General features: G+C 44.7%; 1 long non-coding RNA gene across 3 annotated transcripts in view; it reads left to right on the top strand.

The window, feature by feature from the left end:
- Nucleotides 1–17927, top strand: part of LOC115464980 — a 31826-nt gene extending 13899 nt beyond the window's left edge. For all 3 annotated transcript variants that reach the window (XR_003941300.1, XR_003941301.1, XR_003941302.1), the window contains exon 4: nucleotides 17809–17927. This is a non-coding gene — a long non-coding RNA (uncharacterized LOC115464980). The remainder of the gene's footprint in view (nucleotides 1–17808) is intronic.
- The last annotated feature ends 1551 nt before the right edge of the window (nucleotides 17928–19478 follow it).

Genomic DNA, 19478 nt, shown 5'->3' on the forward strand with positions numbered 1-19478 from the left:
CTTGTGTAAAGATCAGTTGCCATATTTATAGCAGTTTGCAGCTTCCACTTCACCCATGCCCACCAATGCCATCAATTTCTTAAAGGTATTCCTCCATTTTACCAGAATCAGTACGTCTGAAATCCAGTACTTTGAGTTTTGTACTTCTGCATTTATATCAAACCATATCATATGATGATCACTATTAAATGGGTGGGCACCCACATGGGCACTGGAAACCCTTCTTTCATTTGTGAGCACTAGATCCAGCAACAACCCTTCTCTTGTGGGTTCCGTCACCATTTGTCTGAGCAAGGCACTTTGACAGGCATCCATAATCTCTCTACTTCTTTCCGATTCTGACGACAGGATGTTCCATTCTACATCGGTAGTTGAAATCTCCTAACACTAGCACCTCCCCTTTCATACCAAGCTTTTGAATATCTTCTATCAGATCCTTGTCCAGCTTCTCCATTTGTGCCAGAGGTCTGTAGATAACACCCATGTGGCTACAGGTTCCATCTTCTCTTTCCATGACATTCCATATAGCTTCTTCCTTTCCACAGGTTTCCCTCATTTCAGCCGCTCTGATATAGGTTTTCAAATACAGCTCCACTCCTCCACCTCATTGTCCATTCAAAACAACTTTGGCCCTAGCATCATATTCAATAGAAAGATACACCCGATAGAAGGTAAGCGGCTCACATCTGTAGTTAGAACATAAATATAGTCATACTGGGTGAGACCAATGGTCCATTTAGCCCAGTATCCTGTTTCCAACAGTGGCCAAGCCAGGTCACAAGTACCTGGCAGAAATCCAAATAGTGGCAACATTCCATGCTACGAATCCCAGGGCAACTAGTAGCTTCCCCATGTCTGTCTCAATAGAATACTATGGACTTTTCCTCCAGGAACTTGTCCAAATCTTTTTAAAACCCAGATACGCTAACCGCTGTTACTATACATCCTCCGGCAAAAAGTTCCAGAGCTTAACTTTTTCATTGAGGGGGGGAAAAATATTTCCTCGTATTTGTTTTAAAAATATTTCCATGCAACTTCATTGAGTGTCCCTAGTCTTTGTAATTTTGAAATGAGTAAAAAATCGATTCACTTCTACTCATTCTACACCACTCTGGATTTTGTAACTCTCAATCATATCTCCCCTCATCCGTCTCTTTGCCAAGCTGAAGAGCCCTAACCTCCTTAGCCTTTCCTCATATGAGAGGAGTTCCATCCCCTGAATCATTTTGGTCGCTCTTCTTTGAACCTTTTCTAATTCCACTATATCTTTTTTGAGGTACTGCAACCAGAATTGAACACAATACTCAAGGTGAGGTCACCATGGAGCGATACAGAGGCATGATAGTATTTTTGGTCTTATTTACTATCCCTTTCCTAATAATTCTTAGCATCCTGGGGGGGGGGGGGGGGGGGGGTTGGCCTCTGCCACCACACACTGAGCAGAAGATTTCAGTTTATTATCTACAACGACACCTAGATATTTTTCTTGGGTGCTAACCCCCAAGGTGGACCCTAGCATCATGTAACTATGATTCATAAGTACAGAAGTACATAAGTAATGCCATACTGGGAAAAGACTAAAGGTCCATCAAGCCCCGCATCCTGTCCCTGACAGCGGCCAATCCAGGGCAAGGGCATCTGGCAAGCTACCTAAACGTATAAACATTATATACATGTTATTCCCGAAATTGTGGATTTTTCCCAAGTCCATTTAGTAGCGGTCTATGGACTTGTCTTTTAGGAAACCGTCCAACCCCTTTTTAAACTCTGCCAAGCTAACCGCCTTCACCACGTTCTCTGACAACAAATTCCAGAGTTTAATTATGCGTTGGGTGAAGAAAGATTCACTCCTATTTGTTTTAAATTTACTACATTTAGTTTCATCGCATGCCCCCTAGTCCTAGTATTTTTGGAAAGCGTGAACAGACGCTTCACATCCACCTGTTCCACTCCACTCATTATTTTATATACCTCTATCATGTTTCCCCTCAGCCGTCTCTTCTCCAAGCTGAAAAACCCTAGCCTCCTTAGTCTTTCTTCATAGGGAAGTTGTCCCATCCCCGCTATCATTTTTGTCGCCCTTCGCTGCACCTTTTCTAGTTTTACTATATCTTTCTTGAGATGCGGCGGCCAGAATTGAACACAATACTCAAGGTGCGGTCGCACTATGGAGCGATACAACGGCATTATAACATCCTCACACCTGTTCTCCATACCTTTCCTAATAATACCCAACATTCTATTCACTTTCCTAGCCGCAGCAGCACACTGAGCAGAAGGTTTCAGTGTACCATCAACAACGACACCCAGATCCCCTTCTTGGTCTGTAACTCCTAACGTGGAACCTTGCATGACGTAGCTATAATTCGGGTTCTTTTTTCCCACATGCATCACCTTGCACTTGTTCACATTAAATGTCATTTAGCCGCCTGGTCTCCCAGTCTCGTAAGGTCCTTCTGTAATTTTTCACAATCCTCTCGTGAGTTAATGACTTTGAATAACTTTGTGTCATCAGCAAATTTAATTACCTCGCTGGTTATTCCCATCTCTAAATCATTTATAAATATATTAAAAAGCAGCGGTCTTAGCACTGACCCCTGAGGAACCCCACTAACTACCCTTCTCCATTGTGAATACTGCCCATTTAACCCCACTCTCTGTTTCCTATCCTTCAACCAGTTTTTAATCCACAATAGGACTTTTCCTCCTACCCCATGACCCTCCAATTTCCTCTGTAGCCTTTCATGAGGTACCTTATCAAACGCCTTTTGAAAATCCAGATACACAATATCAACTGGCTCCCCTTTGTCCACATGTTTGTTTACTCCTTCAAAGAATTGAAGTTAATTGGTCAGGCAAGATTTCCCCACGCTAAAGCCGTGCTGACTTGGTCTCAGTAATCCATGTCCTTGGATGTACTCTGTAATTTTGTTTTTAATAATAGCCTCTACCATGTTCCTCGGCACCGACGTCAGACTCACCGGTCTATAATTTTCCGGATCTCCCCCGGAACCTTTTTAAAAAATCGGCGTTACATTGGCCACCCTCCAATCTTCCAGTACCACGCCCGATTTTAAGGATAAATTGCATATCACTAACAGTAGCTCCGCAAGCTCATTTTTCAGTTCTACCAGTACTCTAGGATGTATACTATCTGGTCCAGGAGATTTGCTACTCTTCAGTTTGCTGAACTGCCCCATTTCGTCCTCCAGGTTTACAGTGAATTCAGTAAGTTTCTCTGACTCGTCCGCTTGAAAGACCATTTCCGACACCGGTATTCCACCCAAATCTTCCTCAGTGAAGACTGAAGCAAAGAATTCATTCAATCTCTCCGCTACGTCTTTGTCATCCTTGATCGCACCTTTTACACCTCGGTTGTCCAGCAGCCCAACCGATTCTCTTGCTGGCTTCCTGCTTTTAACATACCGGAAAAATGTTTTACTATGTTTTTTTGCCTCTAAAGCTATCTTTTTTTCGTAATCCCTCTTGGCCTTCTTTATCTGCGCCTTGCATTTGCTTTGACACTCCTTATGTTGCTTCTTGTTATTTTCACACGGTTCTTTCTTCCATTTTCTGAAGGCGTTTCTTTTAGCCCTAATAGCTTCCTTCACCTCACTTTTCAACCACGCCGGCTATCTTTTGGACTTCTGTCTTTCTTTTGTAATTCGCGGAATATGTTTGGCTTGGGCCTCTAGGATGGCACTTTTGAACAGCATCCACGCCTGTTGTACAGTTTTTACCCTCTCAGGTGCCCCTCTAAGTTTGTTTTTACCTTTCTTCTCATTCTATCATAGTCTCCTTTTTTAAAGTTAAACACTAATGTATTTGACTTCCTATGTATAGTTACTTCAAGGTTGATTTCAAAACTGATCATATTATGATCACTGTTATCAAGCGGCCCCAGTACCATAACGTCCCTCACTAGATCATGCGCTCCACTAAGGACCAAGTCCTGGCGAGGCAGACGGTAGTACACTCCTATCACCGTCCTTTTCCCTTTTATACATGGAATTTCAACCCACAATGATTCAAAGGTGTGATTTGTGTCCTGCTGAATTTGTAATCTATCTGAGTCAAGGCTCTCGTTAATATACAATGCTACCCCTCCACCAGTCTGGTCCAGCCTATCACTACGATATACTTTGTACCCCGGTACGACAGTGTCCCACTGGTTATCCTCCTTCCACCAGGTCTCAGTAATGCCTATTATGTCCAATTTTTCATTTAGTGCAATATATTCCAACTCTCCCATCTTATTTCTTAGGCTCCTAGCATTTGCATATAGACATTTCAGAGTATGCCTGTTGTTCCTATTTTCATGATGCTTAGTGCTTGACACTATTGATTTGCCATCTTTTGTCTGATCTTTAGTTGTATTTAAGGGCACCTGGCCTACCACGATCTCTTGTGTAACCTCTCTATCCAGAAACCCTCAACTATCACACTTACTGACACAAGATGGACACCTACATTATGGTCAGACCACCATAAAGCAATTGTCTCTCTCTACTGGCAAAAATCACACATAAACACAATCAATAAACATGAGCGAACAACATACTCCATGAGAGGAAAAATAGACCCCACAACATTTTGGCAACAGATCTACCAGAACGAATGGTCAACCAATGCTGACACCATCCAATTCCTCCAAGAATGGGATGATTTATGTACAACAACATTAGACAAAATCGCCCCAATCCAAACCAGAACATCACACAGAAAAAAACAAAACCCATGGTTCACCGAAGAGCTGAAAAAGCTTAAAACACAAGTCAGGAAACTAGAACGTGCATGGAATAAAAAAAGAGATGAACAAACACTAAATTCCTGGAAACTACTTTGGAGGAAATACAAATATACCATAAAACAGACTAAAAGACTACACTACAAGACAATAATAGGACCAAACTACAAAAACACACATAAACTCTTCTACCTTGTGAACAAACTGTTAGACACCACACCAGTTACAAACAACAGCAAAGATATACCAGATGTAGACAACCTTGCGAAATACTTCAACGAGAAAATTATACAATTACGACTTAAAATACCTGCCAGCCATATTGAATACGCCGCACTCCTAGATTCCTGCCTTGTGTAGTATTGTCTGTCTGTGAGTCCTAGCCCAGTTTCCTGCCTTGCTGCCCATGTATATTCTTTTCCCCTCTGACCCTCAGTCCCTGTTCAGCCTAGTTGGTATCCAGTACATCCTACCAGCCGCCTGCAACCAGGGGCTCAACTTCTGGGGAAGGGCGGCCAAGTGCAGGTGAAGTCTAGCTGTTTCTGTCAGAGTTCTGCCTTGTCTCTGGTGTGGGGTGGTTTTGCCTGCCATGGTCTAAGGGCTCACGAACCTAGTTTCTGCCTTGAAAACCTAACAGAATGCAAAGGCCATGAGCTCGGCAAGATAATCCTTCCAGCTGGGTTTCCAGCCCAGGATTTATCCCCCTGGTGGCAATCCAGGTTCTGCTCCTGCTTCCCTTGTGAAGTTTGGTTCTGGTTTTATTATTGTTCTTGATCTTTTCATGACACTTGAGGAATTTCGTAGAAAACTTTTGTCTGATCCACTCTTGAAGAAGCAGCCTGAAGCTTCAGCGGAGAGGACGCATATCCGGCAGCTTGGGCTCATTGTAAACCCAGTTTCTGCCATTGATCCTAGGACCCCGCTCTGGGAATATCGCCGCCTACTTGTCTCTGACCAAGCCCTGAGGGATACTCAGGAAACTGCCATTGAAAGAAAGAATGCTATGAATCCAAAGGTCCAGGCTTTCCAGCAGTCTATCCTGAGGGACGCTCTCAGCCGAGTTGCTTCGGAGTCCACTCCGAGTTCCAGTTCCAGCCAAGCTGCTGAGTCCAGGCTGAGTTCCAGTTCCAGCCAAGATGCTGAGTCCACGCCGAGTTCCAGTTCCAGCCAAGTTGCTGACTCCACGTTGAGTTTTGGTTCCAGCCGAGTCACTGAGGCCAGTCCGAGTTCCAGTTCCAGCCGAGATGCTGAGTCCAAGCCGAGTTCCAGTTCCAACCAAGATGCTGAGTCCGGATCAAGTTGCAGTTCCAACCAAGATGCTGAGTCTGGATTGAGTTCCAGTTCCAGCCCAGATGCTGAGTCCAAGCCGAGTTCCAGCTCCAACCGAGCTGATGCTGAGTCCAAGCCAAGTTCCACTTCCAGCCCAGATGCTGAGTCCAAGCTGAGTTCCAGTTCCAGCCAAGATGCTGAGTCCACTCCGAGTTCCAGTTCCAGCCAAGATGCTGAGTCCAAGCCAAGTTCCAGTTTCAGCCAAGCTGATGCTGAGTCCAAGCCGAGTTCCAGTTCCAGCCAAGATGCTTAGTCCGGATCGAGTTGCAGTTCCTGCCAAGATGCTGAGTCTGGATCGAGTTCCAGTTCTGGCCCAGATGCGGAGTTCAAGCCAAGTTCCAGATCCAGACAAGAGACTGAGTCCAGACCAAGTCCCAGTTCCAGCTTAGATGCTGAGCTCACGCCGAGTTCCAGTTCCAGCCAAGTTGCTGAGTCCACATCGAGTTCCAGTTCCAGCCGAGATGCTGAGTCCACGCTGAGTTGCAGTCCCAGCTGAGCTGCTGAGTCCACGCCGAGTTCCGAGTCCAGTCAAGATGTTGAGTTCACTCTGAGTTCCAGCTCCAGCTCCAGCCAAGAGGCAAGTTCCAGTCCTGATTCCAGTCCTGATTCCAGTCCGAGCTCCAGTCCTGATTCTAGTCCGAGTTCCAGTCCTGATTCCAGTCCGAGCTCCAGTCCTGATGCCAGTCCGGGTTCCAGTCTTGACCCCTGTTCAAGCTCCAGCCCAGCTACCCCTGGTCATGTTTTGAAGCTCCTCTGTAGGTTTCACCATTGCTACCCATGGAGACCTGAATTCCCCGTGGAGGTCGGGGGGGCCTTGAGGAGGAGGTACTGTCACAGTGGTGACTGTTTCCTTGTCTGTGCTCACCTCGCCCTCTGGTGGCCAGACCCGGTGGTTACTATGGACTGTCACATGTTCCAGATTTCAGCCCAATCTGGTCCAGATCTTCCGGGCTGCCAGACTTGCTTTTCTTGTTTGTGCCTGAGCAGCACCCGTAGTTGCCTTGTGATTCCTGCAGCTGAATTTCAGCTGCTGATGGGCTTTATTAGCCATCTGGAAACTTCTGTGTTTGCCTTTGCATCGTCTAAGGTCCCTGGTATGTTGGTGCTTTGTTGCACTTCTGCCTAGTCTGGTTTCTTGTCCGAGTTTCTTGTCCAGTTCTAGTTAGTCTGTGTATAGTTTAGCTTAGGTTTATTGCTTATTCCTAGTCTTGTTCCTGGTCTGTATTCCTTGTCTAGTTTCTGTTTGTCTGTGTCTCTTTCTTAGTGGCTGCGTGGCAGCTTCCAGTCCTGACTCTTGTTTGTCAGTGTTTTCAGTGGCTGCTTGGCAGCTTTCAGTTCCTGTCCTTTAGCTTGTCCATTTCCTACCTTGTGTAGTATTGTCTGTCTGTGAGTCCTAGCCCAGTTTCCTGCCTTGCTGCCCATGTATATTCCTTTCCCCTCTGACCCTCAGTCCCTCGTCAGCCTAGTTGGTATTCAGTTCCTGCTTTGTCCAGTAAGTCCTGCCAGCTGCCTGCAACCAGGGGCTCAACTCCTGTGGAAGGGCGGCCAAGTGCAGGTGAAGTCTAGCTGTTTCTGTCAGAGTTCTGCCTTGTCTCTGGTGTGGGGTGGTTTTGCCTGCCACTGCCGCTCCTCGGCAGTGGTCCAAGGTCTCATGAACCTAGTTTCTGCCTTGAAAACCTAACAGCAAGGCCATCCCCTGCACTGAGGTTACCTGCAGTGGCAATTTACAGGTTGCACAAGGATTACCTAACTTTGTCAGAAGTCCAGCGGCAATGAAATTACCTCCAGCTCCTTAATCTATCAAAGCCAAGGTGGATACTGTGAAATCCTGATATTGCAGGGTCAAGGGAACAATAACCAATTTTTCATATAATGGGGATACTTGTTCAGGCTTAGCGCACACATGACCCAGGGCCACCTGCCTTAGTGGTCCTGGGTCTGGTCGTTTCTCAACTTGCAGGGACAATAAGCCACTATATGGCCGGTCTTCCCGCAGTAGAAGCAGAGTCGATTCCTTCGGCAAAAAGCTCGCTCCTTCTCGGAGAGTCGTGATCGGCCCATTACCATGGGTTCCTTGGAACTACTACTACTACTACTTAACATTTCTAGAGCGCTACTAGGGTTACGCAGCGCTGTACAATTTAACAAAGAAGGACGGTCCCTGCTCAGAGGAGCTTACAATCTAAAGGACAAAATGTCAAGTTGGTGCAGTCTAGATTTCTGAGTAGAGGTGTGGTGGTTAGGTGCCGAAGGCGACATTGAAGAGGTGGGCTTTGAGCAGTGATTTGAAGATGGGCAGGGAGGGGGCTTGGCGTATGGGCTCAGGGAGTTTGTTCCACGCATGAGGTGAGGCGAGGCAGAAAGGGCGGAGCCTGGAGTTGGCGGTGGTGGAGAAGGGTACTGAAAGGAGGGATTTGTCTTGAGAGCGGAGGTTACGGGTAGGAACGTAAGGGGAGATGAGGGTAGAGAGGTAAGGAGGGGCTGCAGATCGAGTGCATTTGTAGGTTAGTAGGAGAAGCTTGAACTGTATGCGGTACCTGATCGGAAGCCAGTGAAGTGACTTGAGGAGAGGGGTTTTATGAGTATATCGGTCCAGGCAGAAGATAAGACGTGCAGCCAAGTTCTGAATGGACTGAAGGGGAGATAGATGGCTAAGTGGGAGGCCAGTGAGGAGTAGGTTACAGTAGTCAAGGCGAGAGGTAATGAGGGAGTGGATGAGAGTTCGGGTGGTGTGCTCAGAGAGGAAAGGGCGAATTTTGCTAATGTTATAGAGGAAGAAGCGACAGGTCTTGGCTATCTGCTGGATATGTGCAGAGAAGGAGAGGGAGGAGTCGAAGATGACACCGAGGTTACGGGCAGATGAGACGGGGACGATGAGGGTGTTATCAACTGAGATAGAGAGTGGAGGGAGAGGAGAAGTGGGTTTGGGTGGGAAGACAAGAAGTTTGGTCTTGGCCATGTTCAGTTTCAGGTGGCGATTGGACATCCATGCAGCAATGTCACTCCATGCTCTGCTGCAGGCCCAAGAGCCCTCTGAGGAGAATGACGGGACTGGGACCCCGAGGTGAAATGTGGTCCTGGACGCTGATTTGCCCATTCCCGGGCTCTCTCCTGAAACCAGGCATCCACTCGAGTACATAGGGAGATCACTTCATCCAGGGATGTAGCTACCTCTCGTCTGGCTAACTCGTCTTTAATGCGGCTATTCAATCCCTGCCAGAAGATGGCAGTCAAGGCTTCTTGGTTCCAGCCTAGTTCTGCAGCGAGAGTCCGGAAGCGAATAGCTTATACCCCCACAGAGTCTTACCCTGTTGCACTCGCAACAGCTCCCCAGCGGTGGAGGAAGGTCTTCCGGGAACGTCGAACACCATCCGGAATTGGCGTAGGAACTCATTGAAATTAGTTAACATGGGATCCCTCTGTTCCCAAAGGGGAGTGGCCCATGCCAGGGCCGGTCCAGACAGGAGAGTCATCATATATGTGATCTTAACTTGGTCAGATGGAAAGGCCCGGGGCTGCATTTCAAATAGCATTCTGCATTGGTTGATGAAACCTCGGCAGGCAGAAGGGGTGCCATCAAAGCGTGGTAGGTCCGGCAGCCAAAGTGCCAAGGGAGATCCCCCCGGCTCTGAGGGGTTAGGAGCAACCTGGCGGGCCGCCTGCATTGTCTGCATCTGGGAGCAGACATTTTGCAGCGCCAAGGATAGTTGGTTCAGCTGTCCTTGCTGCTGTTGTACGATTCAAGACAGCTCGGCCATCTCGGACTTGTCCGATGAGCTCATGGCTTCGGCTTTCGGTCAGGCACACCAAGTAGAGATGTGAGCCTATGTGCCCGATGGAGGAAGATTCCCCACCGAGCTGTTGGCCAACCCCGAGCTCCCCCTGTGTCTCCCTCTGTTCCCCAGGGGTTGAGCCCCCAGGTGCGAGAAGCCAACAGCAGGAGGAACTGAGTCCAGAATAAAGTCCACGGGGCACGGCCAAGCAGTGGGCAAAAGAAGGACCAGGAGCAAACAGAAGCAAATCCAGGATCAGGCAAAGGTCAATACCAGGCAGGTGTTTGTAACTTTCCAGGTACTGGACCCCTGAACCAAAGTCTTGCACAGTAAAGTAAATTCTGACCTTTAAATTCCAAACTTCTCAACTTTTTGGCTATAGGTACTGGACCCCTGAAACAAACTCTTGCACAGTAAAGTAAATTCTGACCTTTAAATTCCAAACTTCTGAACTTTCTGGCTATAGAGAATTGCCTTGATAACAGCAGTTAGCTGACACATTGTGAGGAAATCACTACATAGCAGGAGGTACTGGACCCCTGAACCAAACTCTTGCACAGTAAAGTAAATTCTGACCTTTAAATTCCAAACTTCTCAACTTTCTGGCTATAGGTGAGATACCTAATATTCTCTTTAATTTAATGCTTATTGCTTAATTAATTAATTTGCCCTGTGAAACCTTTTATTTCTTTCTTTCTTTTCCTGCCAAGCTCTGATAGAGAGGAGAGGCTGTTTTAAACTGCATAGCACTCAATTGAGGCTCTAAAGTTGCATTTTACATTGCTGAAACTGCTATAATTATTGGGAATATTTAGATTTATATCACAAAAGGAAAGTTTTATATTCTAGGGCAATTTTGAAAGTTAAATCAATTGAAAATTCATTGATCAGACTGTACCAATTCTGGTCCCCATCTAGAGAATTGCCTTGATAACAGCAGTTAGCTGACACACTAGGACTTATCCCACCCACCCTCCCCACATCCAACCCACCCCAGGGTTTTCCACTCATTTATAGACAAACCAAACCTCATTACCTTTACTCAATCATACAAAGGCAGTCTTGCAGACTGTTAACCCAACATAGTACACCTGTTCATACCCATTTCAACCAATCAGGATGACTTTTATTCTATGCAATAATTGTGGTGCTTTAGTTTCAAGGCCAATCATCTGGAGACTTAAAGCTTGTCCTATCTGTCTTCAGCTATCTAGTTTTAAACAAGAGCTCAGTAAAGTAATGCAAGAATTGGATACAATTAAAGCAGCTTCTAGGACTGCACAGAAAAATAGCTTCTCACCACTCCCTCAAAGAATAAAACCACATAAGAACAGATGGTTCACAGTAGGCTCAGGCAGACTTCGTCATGTGACACAGAAGCATCCGCCCGCACAAGTGTTGCCACTAAAGAATTCTTTTGCTCCATTACAGCACTGTAATGCTCCTGAAAATAGAACTGAGGCAGAGGAAAAAGCAATAAAGTTGGAACAGAAAGACATGAAGGTACCCAAAGTGAAAAGACAATCACTAATGTTGAAACACATACCAAGAAATATAGATGGAAAGCGATGGCCACAAATGCTCGTAGTCTAAGCAATAAAGTTCATGACCTTCAAGCCCTGATGTTGGAAGCAGACTTAGATGTTGTTGCAATCACAGAGATGTGGCTCAACGGTTCCCACGAATGGGATGCAAGCACACCTCTGGGATGGCCGCCCTCTCCTAGACATGCCCAAATCGAAGGTGGCCACCATATCCTCGAATGCCCATACCCTGCGCAAGCAGGGAACATGACACAAACTTGCGAATTACTTCAACGAAAAAATAACAAAATTACGCAACATACTTCCTCAGCATAACACGGACATCGAAATCTTCTTCAACAACCTGGACCTAATCCCTGATGGATACCCAGCTGACCGTATCTGGTCAACATTAACCCTCTTCACCACTGAATCAGTCACACAAGCAACTCAGGTTTGCCAGCACCCACTGCAAACTAGATATATGCCCCACTCATCTACTTAAATCCGTCCTTGGCCACTTCATAGCAGACCTCATATCCCACCTAAACTTCATGCTACAACAAGGTCTCTTTCCCAAGGAAAATGGTAACATCCTACTCACACCAATACCAAAAGACACTAAGAAAAACACAAATGACCTTGCCAACTACCGCCCAGTTGCGTCTATCCAACTAGTAGTCACACTGATGGAAAGCTTGGTGACCAAACAGCTTACGGAATACATGGACAAGTTCTCAATACTACATAACTCACAATCAGGATTCTGCCCTCACCATAGTACTGAAACTGTCCTAGTCACACTCCTGGCGAAATTCAAGCAAGAAATAGCCACAGGTAAAAGCATACTTCTCCTCCAATTCGACATGTCGATCGCATTTGACATGGTAAACCACAATATACTATTAAGACTCCTTGGCCACTTTGGGAATGTTGGAAATGTACTTAATTGGATCAAGGGTTTTCTAACCACCAGAACGTACCAACTAAAATCAAACTCAAACATATCACCACCATGGAAAGCAGCCTGTGGAGTACCTCAAGGATCACCATTATCACCAATACTCTTTAACATAATGATGATCCCATTGGCAAAGTCCCTATCCAATCGAGGCCTCAACCTGTTCATATATGCAGACGACGTTACAATCTACCTTCCCTTCAGACATGACTTAACAGAAATAACCAATGAAATCAATGATGGCCTGAACATCATGGACTCCTGGGCAAACTCATTCCAACTGAAACTGAACATGGAAAAAACACACTGCCTCATCCTCTCATCTCAATATAACAAATACAAACCCACAACCATAAACACCCCAGTACACTCCCTCCTTACCCCAGACAGCCTAAAAATACTTGGAGTCACAATCGACTGCAACCTTACCCTTGACAGCCAAGTAAGCTCCGTAATAAAGAAAATGTTCTATTCAATGTGGAAACTTAAACAATTAAAACCTTTCTTCCCGAGAGAAATTTTCCAAAACCTAGTACAATCAATGGTCCTAAGCCATACAGATTATTTTGTTACATTTGTACCCCGTGCTTTCCCACTCATGGCAGGCTCTATGTGGCAGACAATGGAGGGTTAAGTGACTTGCCCAGAGTCAAACTCAGTTACTCAGTTCCCCAGGACCAAAGTCCAACACCCTAACCACTAGGCCACTCCTCCACTGCAATGGAATCTACGCGGAATGCAAAGAACAACTCAAAAAAACTCCAGACCGCCCAAAACACAGCAGCCAGGCTGATATTTGGTAAAACACGATTCGACAGTGCTAAACCCCTCCGCGAAAAGCTGCATTGGCTCCCAATTAAAGAAAGAATCATCTTCAAAATCTGCACTTTGGTCCACAAAATTATCTATGGAGTAGTCCCAGGATATATTACAGACCTCATAGATCTACCAACCAGAAACAGATTTGGATCAGCACGATCATACCTAAACCTACATTACCCAAATTGCAAAGGACTTAAGTACAAAACAACTTACGCATCCTGCTTCTCCTACATAAGCACACAACTATGGAATGGACTCCCAAAAGCTGTGAAAACAATCCATGACCATCTAAACTTCAGGAAATCATTAAAAACCAACTTCTTCAAAAAGGCTTACCCCACTGATCCACCATAAATCCCCACCCCCAGCAACACATCCTAACCAATGATAGTACTGGACAATATACAATTTTTACTCCCTTCGATCCTCATGGTGTTTAATACACACCTACCTCTTTCATAAGCACATAAGCACCGCCACGGGAAAAGACCAAAGGTCCATCAAGCCCAGCACTCTGTCTCTGACAGCGGGCAATCCAGGCCCCAAGAACCTGGCAAAAACCCCAAATTTAATAATGATCCACGAATATTTCCTTCAGGAAATTGTCCAGACCCCCTTTAAACTCAGCAAGGCCAGCTGCCGCCACTACCTTCTCTGGCAATGAGTTCCAGAGTCTAACTATGCGCTGAGTAAAGAAAAACTTTCTCCGATTTGTTTTAAGCCTACCACATTCTAGTTTCATCTTGTGTCCCCTGGTTCTATTATTGTTAGAAAGTGTAAGCAAATGCTTCACATCTGTCCACTCTACCCCACTCATTATTTTGTAGACCTCTATCATATCACCCCTCAGCCACCTTTTCTCCAGGCTAAAGAGTCCTAGCCGTCTTATCCTCTCCTCATAGGGTAGTTGTCCCATCCTTTTTATCATTTTTGTCACCCTTCTCTGCACCTTCTCCAATTCCTTTATATCTTTTTTGAGATGAGGCAACCAGAACTGAACACAATACCCCAGGTTCGGTCACACCATGGAGCGATATAACGGCATTATAACATCCTCATGCTTGTTTTCCATCCCTTTTCTAATAATACTCAACATTTTGTTCGCCTTCTTAGCCGCCGCAGCATATTGAGCTGAAGATTTCAACGTCCTATCAACGATGACTCCCAGATCCCTTTCTTGGTCCGTAACTCCTAAAGTGGAAACTTGCATGACATAGCTGTAATTAGGGTTCCTCTTTCCCACATACATTACTTTGCACTTGTCAATGTTGAACTTCATCTGCCATTTGGATGCCCAATCCCCCAGTATCATGAGGTCTTCTTGTAATCTTTCACACTCCTCCTGCGACGAGATGACCCTGGATAACTTTGTGTCATCTGCGAATTTAATTACCTCACTAGTTACTCCCATCTCAAGGTCATTTATAAATATGTTAAAAAGCAGCGGTCCTAGCACAGACCCCTGAGGGACCCCACTAACTACTATTCTCCATCGAGAATAATGACCATTCAACCCTACTCTCTGCTTCCTATCTTTTAACCAGCTCTTAATCCATAATAATACACTGCCTCCAATCCCATGACTCTCCAGTTTCCTTTGAAGTCTTTCATGAGGCACTTTGTCAAATGCCTTCTGAAAATCTAGATATACAATATAAACCGGCTCCCCTTTGTCCACATGTTTGTTCACCCCCTCGAAAAAATGCAGTAGATTTGTGAGGCAAGACTTCCCTTCACTAAACCCGTGCTGACTTTGTCTCAGTAGCCCATGCTTTTGTATGTGCTCTGTAATTTTATTCTTAATAATAGCCTCCACCATTTTCCCGGCATCGACGTCAGACTCACCAGTCTATAATTTCCCGGATCTCCTCTGGAACTCTTTAAAAAAATCAGCGTTACATTGGCCACCCTCCAATCTTCCGGTACCACACCTGATTTTAGGGATAAATTGCATATTACTAACAGCAGCTCCACAAGTTCATTTTTCAGCTCTATTAATACTCTGGGATGAATACCATCCGGTCCTGGTGATTTACTACTTTTCAGTTTGCAGAACTGCCCCATTAGATCCTCCAAGTTTACAGAGAAATCATTTAGTCTTTCTGACTCGTCTGCTTCAAATACCTTTTCCGGCACCGGTATCCCTCCCAAATCCTCCTCGGTGAAAACCAAAGCAAAGAATTCATTTAATTTCTCCACTACGGCTTTGTCTTCCCTGATCGCCCCTTTAACACCACAGTCATCCAGCGGCCCAACCGATTCTTTAGCTGGCTTCCTGCTTTTAATATACCTAAAAAACTTTTTGCTATGTGTTTTTGCTTCTAACGCTAACTTTTTTTCAAAGTCCTTCTTGGCCCGCCTTATCTCCTTTTTGCATTTGGCTTGACATTCCTTATGTTTTATCTTATTGTCTTCAGTCGGTTCCCTTCTCCATTTTCTGAAGGATTGTTTTTTTGGCTCTAATAGCTTCCTTCACCTTACTGTTTAGCCACACTGGCTGAGGTTTGGTCTTTTTCCTCTTTTTCTAATACGTGGAATATATTTGTCCTGTACTTCTATAATGGTGTTTTTGAACAGCATCCATGCCTGATTCAAGTTTTTTACCCTTTCAGCTGCTCCCTTCAGTCTTTTTTTCACCGTTCTTCTCATTTTATTGTAATCTGCTTTTCTAAAGTTAAACGCTAGTGTATTTGATTTCCTGAGTTCTCTTACTCCATAGCCAATATCAAAACTGATCATATTATGATCACTGTTATCAAGTGGCCCTCACACCGTTACCCCCTGCACCAGATCATGAGCTCCACTAATGATTAAGTCTAGTATTTTTCCTTCTCTTGTCAGCTCCTGAATCAGCTGTTCCATGAAGCCGTCCTTGATTTCATCAAGAAATTTCACCTCCCTTGCATGTACCGATGTTTCGACCACAATATCACCTGTATTTGTTATCAACCGAATTGGCAAATGCCATTACGGTACTATGTAAGCCACATTGAGCCTGCAAATAGGTGGGAAAATGTGGGGTACAAATGTAACAAATAAATAAAAATAAATAAGAAATACTGGGTATGTACTCTTATCTTATCTTTATGTTCATATGTGTTTATCCACTCCTACCGTAGTTCAGATAACATTTAATCATCTCTCTGACCTCATGTGCAACTTTCTTTAAATGTCACCTTATTTTCTAACTCCTCTTACTCTCTTAACTATCTATATGTTCCATTTTACTTATACCTAACGCTGTCTATTAAAATGTTGTATTACATATTGTGTTGACATTGTAAGTAGTATACTATAAAATCAAAAAGCAAGACGAAAGGGGCCCTGAAAAGGAAAAAGTGTTTTCTCTTGGTTTGGAGTCTGTACCTGCAGGGGTTGAGTCCATGAGGGCGCAGTATGCTTTTAAACCTGCTGTAAGATGGGAGACCACTGGTTCTGTGATGTTCTTTTACTCTGGAGATGGTTGGCATTAGGGGAGGGGGGCCTACCTGGACTATCAGGAACCACGTTCAGGTAGGCATAGGGATTGAGGATTTTGGAGAGTTGGGGGAGGGACGGGGAAGGGGAAAGGGGGATGAGGGAAGGATAGTATGGGGGGGGGGGGGAGGGATCCAAAAGGGGTTGTTACATGTTGTGTTACACAAGGTTTGGACGCATAAGTTGTTGTCCATGATTGTTCAAACACCACAGATGAGTTGGTAACTTTGAACTAAGTGCTAGCTTAAAGACTGACATATAAGAGAAAAGGATGGGATGGGGATATAATGGTAAAACGGATGAGGACGTCCTGAGATACTGTGCTCATAACGAGCATATCTTCATTAGGAGTTGGCATTGAGCACCATTAGACTGTGGCATTTGTACTTTTGGGAATGTATTAAATAAAATTGTTGAATTACAACATGGACGGGGGGGGGGGGGGGGGGATAAAAAGTTAAAAGTTTGATGACGGATGGTAGCAAGTGACTTACCTGGATATATTTGTATATTTGAGTTTCTGTATGGAAACTGTTTTTCCTTTTTGCTATGTCATCAATAAAAATGTTGAAACATAAAAATCAAAAATATAATATGTAACCAATACTGCTTAATTTGCCCTGAACATTAACCCAAGAAATTGTCTATAACAAATATATTTTAAAAAAAGGAAACCTCAACAGCCAGGGACACCTACAATCCTGTGTGAATCTGCAGGATGGTATCTAGAGCCTGAAGTGACCTGGAAACAAGAAGTTGGACAGAATCTGACACCAACATCTGAAACAGAATTACAAAGGCAGAATGGTCTGTTCAACATCAAAACTTTCCTACTTATGAGAACAAATCAGTATGACAAGATTACCTGTCATATTGGAAACACTGTAATGAAGCAAGAGATAGAATCAGCGATTTCTATAGCAGGTCAGTCACAGTCACAAAAATAAGCTTCAGCAAAGTGCTCATATAATTGAGACCTAATTTATATCATGAAACTTCAAGCACCTCCTAGAATCAGATCCAGAAAAGGTTGTTAGCATCTCTTCCCTCTCTCCTAGGTGAACATTTCTTTATTTGGTTCCTCTGGTATATTTCAATATTCAGATTAGGAATTCTCAAATATTGATTGTGATTTTTCTATTTAAAATTCATGTCACCTGGTTTCATTTCTTTCAGACATATGTTTCGAGCATAACTCCTGTTGGATGATCTCTCTCCCCATCCTTCTAATCCTGATTGTTTCACTGGTTGTGTGTATTTGCTGCTGGAGGAAAGAAAGACATAAGAATGGTAAAGTATCTCCCCCATCTGTTCCCCCATCCATAGGCGGTCGGTGGCCCAACTGTTTGGGGAGGCTAAAGGGGGCAGGGTTAGGGGTGGGGCCAGGGGTGGAGCTTAAATCCATAATTGTCTGATAACACACAGAAAAAAATAAATAAAAATAAAAGTCACAATTAATACCTTTTATTAAATTTAGATATTAGATATGTATCATATGTCAAAGAATAAAGTGGTTGCTCAAAGCATATTCTAAGCACAATCGCTCAACTGCAAAACACTATGCACAACTTTGTGCAAAAACACACTCAGAACCTTACTGTACCATAAATATTACACTGGGCAGAACTAATACGGAAAATGCAGACCGTCAACAATATGAAACAAGGGATCATATCATCACAATTCTCATGTAGAGCCACAAAACACCCTAATTCATGTTTAATGTGGGATAAAATGCCATAAATAAGTAAATAAATATAAACTTTTAATGTTGAGCACCTGATTCTCAAAGTGGACATATTCCAAACACTATAATGAAAATAAAATGATCTTTTCTACCTTTGTTGTCTGGTTGTCCGATTCTGCTGCTATCTGTTCTCAGTGCAGGTCAGGAAGTCATCCTCGTTAAATATCTCCCTGGCAACCCAGCCAACACCCCCCCCCCCCCCTCCTGCTCTTCCAGCAGTAAGGTACACAAACCATAAACCAATTTCTACAATTGGTTACACAAGGCTAGAGGGCTTTCACTGCAGCTCCTGCTGTGAGGATGGAGGTAAATCAACAATTTAAACCTCTCAGAGCACAGCAGGGGAGGCTTAGCCTGTCCAAGCCTCTTATACCGGGCGCCTATGCCCCCATCCCCATATTCTAGCAATGTCTCAGGAGATTTATAGGAGGAATGAAGAGGGAACAGTTGCCACCTATATGAGGCTTGGGGAGGCAAAACCTCCCCAGCCCCAACCGCTAGTTTAACCTCCCTGCTCCACTTGCTCTCCTGCTCGAGTCTGTGGCAGCAACAGCAAGTAGCAACCACCAGCTTCTTTTCCCTTCCATTCCCTGCCGATGTCTGCCGACTAGGGGAGCGTAAATGAAATGAATCCATGTGGAGGGTCAGAGCCCTGGGTGCACCTGTGTCTCCTTCCTCCTCATCCTCCCTCTTTTTGAAGTAACTGTTTCAGGAAGGGAGGAGGAGAGAGACTGGCAGCAGCATGCAAAGGGCTCTGGCCCCGCACATGGATTTTTTTGTTTGCTCTTACCTGGCAGTTCCTATTTGATGTTGCTGCCATAGATTTAGGCAGGCAGCAGCCCAGAGGAGGTGTGAACAAGTAAGTCATGCAGTTGGGGAGAGGGAGAAAAAGATGGAGCGATCGTGGGGTAAGGTGGAAGAAGGACAGAAAGAGAAGATCATGGTGTAAGGTGATGAGAGATTGGTCCATGCTGCATAGTGAGGGATGGGGGAAAGAGAGAGATGGGACTATTGGAGGAGGATAGATAGGCAATGCTGGATGGATGGGCGGAGAAAAAGATGGGGCAATAGTGGATGCTGGAGGATGAGACATAGAAGA

This window comes from Microcaecilia unicolor, chromosome 3, assembly GCF_901765095.1.
Source record: "Microcaecilia unicolor chromosome 3, aMicUni1.1, whole genome shotgun sequence".
In the NCBI taxonomy this organism is placed as follows: Eukaryota; Metazoa; Chordata; class Amphibia; order Gymnophiona; family Siphonopidae; genus Microcaecilia; species Microcaecilia unicolor.